Here is a 7,592-nt window from a genome sequence, read left to right as displayed (position 1 = left end):
TTCTTCCTTCATTGGTCTTTGAATTTACACTAAGGGAGAGGTCTGACTTGACTTCCTAGGACCTTCCAAGGATAACAACACGGTACTTAAGGTCCAACTTCAAGGTCAAACATTAAACAAGCCCTTCTTCACCCAAAACAGATAGGGTGTCTAGCTTAGGTTTGGGTTGGAATTCATAGGAGTGCCAATGGTAAGAAAGCACTTGTTTCTATCCTATCATGAGAAAGCCACTTAAATGATTTTTCGTAGGGAGTGTGTGCGTGTGTGTTTGTTTTGAGGGGCAAGGGGTCAGTGTTATGGGAGCTAGCCTGATTCACCCGGGCAACTCTTTACACACCAAAACATTTTACTCCCAACACAGACACTTATATTCTGAAAGATTCTTCTACCTGCTTTATCAGAGCATTTCCTAAAGGAGTTCCAATGGTTTGGTTAACCAACCAAACCATTTGTAATCACCAAAAAGTGGTTGAGGGCCAAGGTCTCCACTATTGATTGCATGTCTCAACCCTATGTCCATTCAATGGTTTGCAGATATGGTACCTAGGACCTGTCAATGGTTGTAATCTTGGTACGAGCTGTTCATTGGCACTGATGCTTGATCCTTTCCCTCAATGTTGCTTCTCTGTATTCAGTCCAGTTGTTGTTTGGTTGTTGCTTTATAGTAAGATTTATTTAAGTGATCTTAGTCATATGCCCTTGTCATTTACTATTTTGATACTCTTAGTATAATTTGAGCTTTCTTATGGATAAAATAGTTCATTTTCTTTAAAGATTAGTTATATAATGCTAAAAAAGCAATGTTATTACTGTAGCTTTTGTGAATTGATTGGACATGGAAAATCCAGAGATATCGCCTATTGAAGATAATTTTGTTGATTATAAGCCACAGATTGGTTTGACTTTCACTTCAGAGAATGAGGCATATGATTTTTACAACCAGTATGGAAGAATAGCTAGATTTAGTATTAAGAGAGATTATGCACATAAGAGTAAGAAAGACAAGACAATTGTAAAATAGAGGAGATTTTCATGTAATAAAGAAGGACATCGGGATAAGGACAAGAGAGATAATTGCACAATCAAGTCTCATTAAAAAACTAGAACTAAATGTCGTGCAAGAATGTGTATTTCTAGGTTGGATAATGGGCTTTATGAATGTCGAGCTTTTGATGATAATCACAATTATTTTCTTCATACACCTACCATTACTCATTTAATGCGATCTCAACAGAAAATCATAGATGTCTCTGCATATGCAATAGATTTGGTTGATGACTATGGTATCAGGACCAAAGCAAATTATGATCTTTTGAGTAAGCAAGCAGGGGGTAGAGAAAACCTAGGTTATACCAGGGAAAATATACAAAATTATCTTCGAACTAAACGCCAACAACATTTGGCTTATGGTGAAGCTGGGAGTTTATTAGCATATTTTCAAAAGCAAACAAGGCTTAATCCATCATTTATATATGATTTGCAGTTAGATAATGAAGAACAAATAACAAACATATTTTGGGCAGACCCAAGGATGATCATTGGTTATGCATTATTTGGCGACATTGTTGTATTTGATACAACATTTTTGCACTAATAAAGAATGCATGCCATTTGGTATTTTTGCGGGGTTCAATCATCATAAAGGTGAGACTATATTTGGAGCAACATTGCTATACGATGAGACAGCTGATTCTTTCAATTGGTTTTTTTAGGCATTCTTGAAAGCAAATTGTCAAAAGAAACCCATAACTATTTTTACTGATCAAGATGCAGCAATGTCGAAAGCTATACGTGAGTCTTACCTAAGACATGGCATGGATTGTGTACATGCCACATAATGCAAAATGGGGTTACACACCTTGGTAATCTAATGAAGAATGGATCATCCTTTTTTAAGGATTTTACAAAGTGTATTTATGGTTATAAAGTTGAAGAAGAGTTTGAAAATGCCTGGAAAAAGTTGTAAGATGATTATCAAGTCCAAAATAATTCATGGTTAGATCGACTTTATGGAATTAAAGAGAAATGGGCAGCTTGTTACATGAAAAATACTTTCACACTAGGTGTGAGGAGCACACAACTTAGTGAAATTATTAATGCTGATTTAAAGAGGTATTTGAGACCAAATTTGGATCTAGTACAATTTTTTAATTATTTTGAACGATTAGTGGAGGATAAACATGCCAATTAATTGAGTGATGAATATAAAGCACACTTCCTAGGTTGAAATCAAAAGCATCAATCGTGATACAAGTAGCAAAAGTTTACACCCCTAATATATTTGAAAAGTTTGAAGACGAATATAATTGGTTGGGTGCTTGTTCATTAGTGTTTCGTAATGGAGATGATGTCCTTAGTGAGTATACAATTCGTTTAAGAGATGAAAATGGGAATCTTATAGAAGGAGAATATACAGTTACATATAGTCATAGTGAACAATCAATACTATGCACTTGTAGAAAATTTGAGACATTTGGTATTATTTGTTGTCATGCTTTGAAAGTGTTTGATAAACTAGAAGTTTATTCATGAGAAGTATATTTTAAGAAAATGGACACAAGGAGCAAGAAGTTTGTTGGTGGAGGACAATAAATGAAAACAAGTCATAGAAGATACTAAATTGAGTCACACACATTACAAGTTTCTTTACCAAACATTTGTTAAGTTGGCAGGTCATGCCTCTAATTCAATAGAAGGTTTTGAGATTGCCAAAATATGTGCAGAATAGTTACGTGTACAACTAGTAGATTTAGTTGAACATAATCAAAACATGGAAGTTTTAGGTGAATGCAACTATAGTGAAAATAGAAATTTGGAATTGAAGAAAAAAGAAAGTCAGAAAGGTAATAAGAAAAGGCACAAAGGTTGGACTGAAAATATGGGTCAGAAAAACAAAAGTAAGAAAAGAGTGAAGTCTAATGAGCAGGTAGAAAGTCAACATTCAGTTGAAATAGATACATCAAAGCAACTATCTTCAGTGGCCACTTGGAATACACATGACACTCTTCAAGCTATGGAAGACTATCAGGGACTGTTCATGTCACTGCTCCAGGCACGGTTCAATATACTTCTTTAAATTTTTTTTTTAACATAACTTTTTAATATTAATATCATATTTTCATTGTCATAGATGTAGACATTTGCTTCTTCACAAGGATCAACAACTTATCTGCTTCATCCATCTCAATGATTTCATGCTATGTTGTGACAATTTATTTGCTTCTGTTGTCTAAAAATTTCTCAAAAATCTGAAATTATTTCTATAAGCCCTTTTCATTTTTTGTAGGACTTTGCAACTTATCTACTGACATGGATTCGCACAAGTAAAGAAGCCCTTTAGTCAATAGTTCTTTTTCTATATTCTCTCGGTTTATGAAGCTTCATGGTGGACAAGAAGTCTTAAGAGATAGATATATGTCATATTAGGGATTTTTGCTTTGCTCTTCTTTTTTTTTTTTTGGGGCGGGGCGGGTGGGGGTTATGATTCTTATTAATACTGATTTGTTAGGATAGCATCTTCATGGCTTCATTATATTTGTATTGATAGTAAAGCTCAATAATAAGATTCTATTTCATTGTCATTGTTTTTGCATTTTTAATTCCACATATTTGTTGTGTTTAATACTTATACCCGATTTAGGAACTTGAGTTGGATATGATATGCAATCCATGGTTATGGTTTTTACTACAAATTGTTCTTTGGATGGATCTAACATGTTTGTGTTTCAGGTGAATCCTTAGCTCAATTGGAAGAGCACCTAGATATTATCTAGGTTATGATGGTTCGATCCCATCAGGGTTCACAGTTTTCTCTACACAAGATATGGTGGAGTATGCCACCTCTGTTTTTTTGTAGACTCCAGTTTTCCAGCCTCCAGAAAAAGTTAGCCTGGAGAGCTTAATATAGTTTCCAAAAAGATTACCAAGAAAAGAAGCAAAAGTGATAACTGGAAAAAAAAGTGTTACATGAAATTGTATGATAGCTGAAGCCACTGTAATTTCAAAATCTGGTTGAGGGTAAAGTTCCCAAATGAACACTGAACAATGACTTGCTTTCACACACTTGACATTGAACACTGACTTGCTTTCAAACCACAGAAGGATCTCCTTCCACACTTGAACACTGACTTGCTTTCAATAGCTGTGGCACCTTGTTTCACTTTAGAAACTCGGTGGGGAGATAATATAGAAATGCTCAATTGAAAAGAAGACAAATGACAATACTTGTATCTTCGGCTTGGAGCAGTGAAGAGCAATAGGATCCTCTTCCAGAATTGGTTGCTGGGTAAACTTTTAATAGCCATGAAAGCAAAATAGCCCCAAAGTACTGAAGTTGGAATCATCTTAAGAAAAGACATGGCTGCAACACATCCTCCCACCATCAAAGATTGAAGCACCTCAATAGGCAGAAGATCATCGATCTCCTTCTCAACATCAAATACCGTCTCATCAACTGGAGCATCAATATTTCCCATGCTTGAAGCCACCTGAATTGTAGACTCCTTCAATTCCTTTAGTCCCTGATCAAGAAACTGATGTTTCAGGCCAGGTCACAAAAGCCTAAACTGTAAAAAGAAATACCATGTACAAGTTGTCACTGTTGGATTTCCTAGCTGCTAATCATTTCCAAAATAGACCATCTCAAAAATGACTTGATGATTTCTCGGTCTTCAACTGAACTTTTAAGTTCTGACAATTTTTATCCATTGCTTCAAGAGAAGAAAAACAGAAATAGCAGTAATTTATGGTTAATAGAACTCAAAATTGAAGACATCACACATACTAGAGCTGCTGGCTGTTGGTTGCTGGTAGATAAATGGAGTCTGCATTTGTCGATAAGCCTCTTACATACTTCCATATAACTGCCCCAAGCTTGCATTCTTACCCATAGCTTTGCGAGCTGTGGCCACAAGTCGGTTGCTAGCAACTGAAAATACATAGGTTTTGTTTAAATTGAAAGAAGTAATTCTAAACATCATATAAAAAATGCTACTGCATAGATTAAATAAATTGAAAGGAACAGAAAAACAGGATTTATGTAGCTAAACCCCTTTATTTGTAATAAGGCTCTGTTGAATTGAGCTTTGTATGGAAAAATACATCAGTGACTCAATTTTCAGCTAAATATAGACAAAAGTTATAATTCCAAGAATATCAAGTAACATTCAGTTCAACTACTGGATCAACCATGACTGTTGGATAAACTCAAGAGGATCCTCAACAATCAAATAGATCCTATCTCTGTGTGAATTCCAAAGATGTGGTAATATGATCCATTATACATGTATGATAAAAATTAAAAACAGCACTTGTGTGAGCTATGAAAGCATATGATGTGAGAGAACTTCATATCATGAACCCCAAAAGAAGTAAATCATAATGGAAAGAAGCTGGCTTTCTCAAATTGAATTCTTTCTGCTTAGTCAGTTGAGAAGCTACACTATAGTCAAAATAGTACATCACTGCAATCATTGTGGCTGGAATAAAAGCTCAAATTATGTAAAGAACAGGCACATTTAGCATATCTTGTCAGTTTTATGAGTTAAATTAGTCATATTAATACCTGGTAAGGCAAAATGGACCTAGCTATAATTTGTTGGCTTCAGAAACGGGATAAAAAAAATTAAGTAAGAAAGCATGCCTTAATGACAATCCAGTTCTCACATGCACCAGGTGACCATGGATTTGGGCTGGAAAGATCCCAAGGAATGTTAATTGGGGACGTTGCAAACTGGTATGTAGGAAACAGCAATCTAGACTAGGACCATTAGGGGAAAGACGCCAAGGAATTCTATGCTAGGAAAAGGTTTGAACCGAGATCAGGTCTATCTTTTGCAAAGTTAAACATAAATGTGTACATAAGCATAGTAGGCTCAGCAACTCCAAGAATCAGCAAAGGTTGTCCTCCAATAACCAAGTGTATAATTCCACACAACGCAGTAGATGCTAAGGTTTGAACTGTTGTCACTTATCAGAATCCCATCATACAATCATGAGTGGAGTCTCTTGAGTGATGAATTCCCAAAAATTCTTGCTTGAAATCATACTTCATAAGAAGTTGACCAGAAAAGACTGAGGACAACTATAGATGCATATCTCCTCATGAATCTTATGTTTAGCTCAGTAGGAATAATTTTCCCAATTCTAATAAATTAGCTGTATATTATTGATTCTTTTGAGCAATATATCTGAATTCCTCTTTAGGGATTCTTTATCTTTATCAACACTGACTTGGGTGTACTCGGCACACTCCAAAGGCCTCTAACATGTTTTACACTCAGGCATGAACTTCCTTCCTTTAAGATTTTGATTCACAAAACTCATCTTCATAGAACAGGGCCCTATTAGAAGCCACAGATTTGGATAGAAGATTTGTTTTGATTGATCAGAGAACCTAAGGAAATAGACATGAGTAGGGTATTTTTATTCAAATGCAATGACATGAGCAAGGTTCTCCAAGAAATGAATAAATAAATAAAAAGAGAACAATAATTTACGAATCCTGGTGGAGTCGAACCACCATTCCCTGGTTTATCTCCAGGTGCTCTTCCATTTTGAGCTAAGAACTCGGTATCAACAATGGAAAAAAAAAAAGAAATCCACAAAATGCTATTGTCAATCTCTAAATTTGACCCAAGATAGATGATCAAGATGTTATTACTTCCTCACGCAAGACTCACAAGCCAATCGAATTCTTACAATTATTGGGATGATGTCTACCTGAGCAATAAATATATTAACTTCTATATCACAATGTTGGCACCGGGACTAATATAAACTCAAGCAAAATGCAAAGAAATTGGAATTTACCAGTAAAGGTTTGTTTAAATCATAAAGGTTGTGCATCACCCTTTCCACATAAGTACATAGCAAACAGTAAGCAACTTGCACAGAGACTAAAGAGAATCCAACTTGAACAACTCAGTTAATATGACCCAATAGAAGAGAGGATTTAAAAGATTAGGATCAGATGGACTAATTTGGACTTGATAAGCACTCGATTTCTAAGGATAGGACTTGGGACATATTCTGGCCAATTCCTAGCCACTTTTCAAAAGAATTCCCTATCTAATTTGGCACCAATATGGAGATTGACATTGAGAATAGTGAATCTGACAATTAATCCACCGCTTCACAAATTCTACAAATGGCTTTTCATATTGTGCCATTATAAGCCAACAGCGAAGTAGATGCAGATGGCCTCCCAACTCAACTCAACTCAACCCAACCTAACCTAGCAACTACTTAAAAAGTTTCCGTACATAAATTATATTTTGCCATTGCTGTCTTCTCCACAGGGGGTAACTCTTCGGATTTTACGATCTTCATTCAATAAGCTTCAAGAATTTGTTGTGTGAAATTTCAAATTTTAAAAATCCCACTTACAAAGGATGAGCCAGGGTAACCACGGGCCTGTGGATTGAACGGACCCATGAATTCATCATCAAGAAAGAAAAGTGGAAAAACACATTCCAATGAAGATGAACAAAGAGAAATCGTGGCTTAAGATATAAGACATAGACATACCCAGCAAGAACATCAAAATTCTTCGCAACGATGTTGGAGAATAATACTTACCAATTCAGGAAGTC

The 7,592-nt window shown here is 35.5% G+C and overlaps 2 pseudogenes; one reads left to right on the top strand and one right to left on the bottom strand.

The window, feature by feature from the left end:
• Positions 1–835: 835 nt before the first annotated feature.
• Positions 836–2,728, top strand: LOC149011307 (protein FAR1-RELATED SEQUENCE 5-like; annotated as a pseudogene).
• Positions 2,729–4,055: 1,327 nt separating this feature from the next.
• On the bottom strand, positions 4,056–6,553 carry LOC149011306 (putative boron transporter 2; annotated as a pseudogene).
• Positions 6,554–7,592: the final 1,039 nt, after the last annotated feature.

This window comes from Hakea prostrata, chromosome 7 (assembly GCF_041222555.1).
Source record: "Hakea prostrata isolate BN-2017 chromosome 7, UWA_Hpros_2, whole genome shotgun sequence".
NCBI classification, from domain to species: domain Eukaryota; kingdom Viridiplantae; phylum Streptophyta; class Magnoliopsida; order Proteales; family Proteaceae; genus Hakea; species Hakea prostrata.
The sequence above is the reverse complement of the archived record's forward strand: the minus strand, read 5'-3'. Positions and strand labels throughout refer to the sequence as shown.